This window comes from Hipposideros armiger, unplaced genomic scaffold, assembly GCF_001890085.2.
Source record: "Hipposideros armiger isolate ML-2016 unplaced genomic scaffold, ASM189008v1 scaffold_511, whole genome shotgun sequence".
In the NCBI taxonomy this organism is placed as follows: domain Eukaryota; kingdom Metazoa; phylum Chordata; class Mammalia; order Chiroptera; family Hipposideridae; genus Hipposideros; species Hipposideros armiger.
This window is the reverse complement of record NW_017731861.1, coordinates 1341995-1344707: the sequence shown is the minus strand read 5'-3', so window position 1 is coordinate 1344707 and position 2713 is coordinate 1341995.

The window sequence follows — 2713 nt, the reverse complement described above, 5'->3', positions numbered from 1 at the left end:
GTAGCCAGCAGCCAGCGTGAGCGGCCAGCAGCCGCAGTGAGCGGCCGTCCAGAAGCCAGCGACTGATCTGCCTCGCTAGGGAAGAGCGCAATGATGGTGCCAACTTGGGCCAGTGAAGCAGCGTCCTCCACAACTAGATTGAAGAACAAAACAACAGCAACTTGTCTGTTCCCCTTCCCCTAATTCCCCAGCACTGTTCCCATCCCCCCAATTACCCAATAAAAAAATCTTTAAAAAAAAAAAAAAAGTTAAACATAGAGTTACCATTTGACCCATAGGCATATGACACTCCTAGATGAATACTCAAAATTATTTAAGACATATGTCCACATGGAAACATGTACAAGAATGTTCATAACAACATTATTCATAATATCCAAAAAGTGGAAACAGCCCAAATGTCCATCAACTGATGAATGAATGGGTAAACAAAATGTGGTCTATCCATATAATGGAGTATAATTCTGCCGTGAAAAGGATGAAGTACTGATTCATGTTACAACATAGATGAACCTTGAAAATATTATGCTAAGTGAAAAATACCAGACACAAAAGAACACATGTTTTATGAAATGTGTATGTTCATATTTATATGAAATGCCCAGAATAAGCAAATCCATAGAGACAGGAAGTAAATTAATGGTTGCCTAGAGCTGGTGAGGTTTGTGGGTGCTATTGGATGTGGAGTTTCTTTTAGGGGTGATAAAAATGTTCTGGAATTAGATAGTGATAATGATTACACAACATAGTGACTGTACTAAAAACCACTGAATTGCATATCTCAAAAGGGAAAATCTTATGGTATATGAGTTATAGAACAATAAACATATCCTTTAATGATTTTCTGATCATGAAAGTAATAACTTAGGAAATTACATAATAGAAAAAAGAAAGAGAGTGCCATTAGAACCCTCCTACCCCTTTTGGACAGCAGCTCCACAGGATCACCTCTGAAGGCTGCTTCCTTCTGCTACCCCTTCTCCCTGAGTCTCAGGTGATCCATGTGGTGTGTTTGTCCACCCCACTTCCATGCCTTGTCACCCACCTCACAACCTTCCATGCCTTGGAAAAAGAACGTCTGTCATTTTACAACAGGGACATATTTTTTGTAGAGAGTGACAGTTATCATTTATTGAGCCCTTACTGTGTGCCAGCCAGGACACAGTGTTTTACATGTATTATCTTCCATAATCTTCCTAACAACCTATTAGGTTGGTTCCATTAGTATTCCTATTTGATAGATGAGGAAACTGGGGTTCAGGAAATTGGAATAACTTGCCTATCACAGAGCTATAATTCAATAGCAGTAAGAATGTCATTCTCTGATTGCCTTCTCTTGTTCATCCCCATTTTCAAAGCAGTCTAGTACAGTAGTGTGATCCCCATCATCTGAGGTGCTCAAGTAGGGACCTGAGGAAATGGAAGTAATGTGAGGTCAGTCAGACTAATGGCCTCAAGGGCCCCTTCCAGCCTTGAAATGGCAGGATTCTTTTTTTCCCCCCAATGCATACTCATTCCCACCAGAGAAAATAGAGCTTTCCTTGAATGTGTACTTCCCTTTACTAGCAATTCAAATGGCAGAACAGTGTCTTTGTCCTCACAAGCGCCTCAATAACATCATCCCTCCCCTCTGCACATCACTGGGAAATGCCTCATCACAGCTCTTCCAGGGTGAAGGTTCTGGCTGCAGCAGGAAGCTGATAGGCTGATCACCTGGGGATGATGACATCCTTGAGGCATTTAAAGTCCAGCAGTTGCTTCTTCAGAGACACAGAAATGGTAGGAAGAGACAAAAGACCTCAGTGGCCATGGGCAAGAGCCAGGATGTCTGGTCTGAATCCATCCAGGAGGGAGCACCCAGCAGAAGTAGCAGAATGGACTGGGGCCTGGGGGCACAACTGGTGGCAAACTTGGGAACAAGCAGCCCCCCACCCCAAGTGATGTGGTAGACTTAATTTAAAGATGGCCCCCAAGATTCATGTCCCCTGGTGTACATGTCTTGTATAATCAGGGCAGAATCAGTGAATTTGCTGGGATATCGTTTCAATATTTGGCTACTAATCCCTTTACTTTGAGTTAATCAAAAGAGGGTGTAAGGGTGAAATTCAGTAAATCAGTAACATAATTAGACTTAGCTAGTTTGCAGTTTGACTCACTGCATAGCTCGCTATCTAGCCACCTGTAATTAGACTGTTTGCAGTTTGATCCATCCCGATATTCATCTGTTTTCTCTTTGTTTCTCCTCCCACTGATTAACTGAAGAGCTCTGCCTTGTTCCCTTTCTCAAGGCTACCCATACCTTGTGAATCCATTTAATTAACAGAATCCTAACCTGAAAAGAGCAATTTCTTAATCCTTGGGTGCCTGGACACTGGAATCTAATTTACCACTCCCTTGCAGTTTTTACTGGTGATGCATAAAAGCCCCAGGCTGTGATGGCTGAATCTGAGTCCAGAGTCCAGAGATAACATTATCTTTAAACAGACCAGATCCCAGGAAGCGATGTTAGCCCTCAGGCTTGCCTGACGACTCTCCCTTTCCTATATAAGAAAAAGCTAACCTGAAGTTAGGGGCAGCTGTCCACTCTGAGACTCTGCCCTAGCAAACTTTGCCAGTATCTCACCCTCTGCCTGACTTTCAATAAACCTTTTTGCTTTCCCACTTGTAGAGTCTTGTGTGAATGCTTTCACCTTCTGCGAAAGACCAGGGGTTA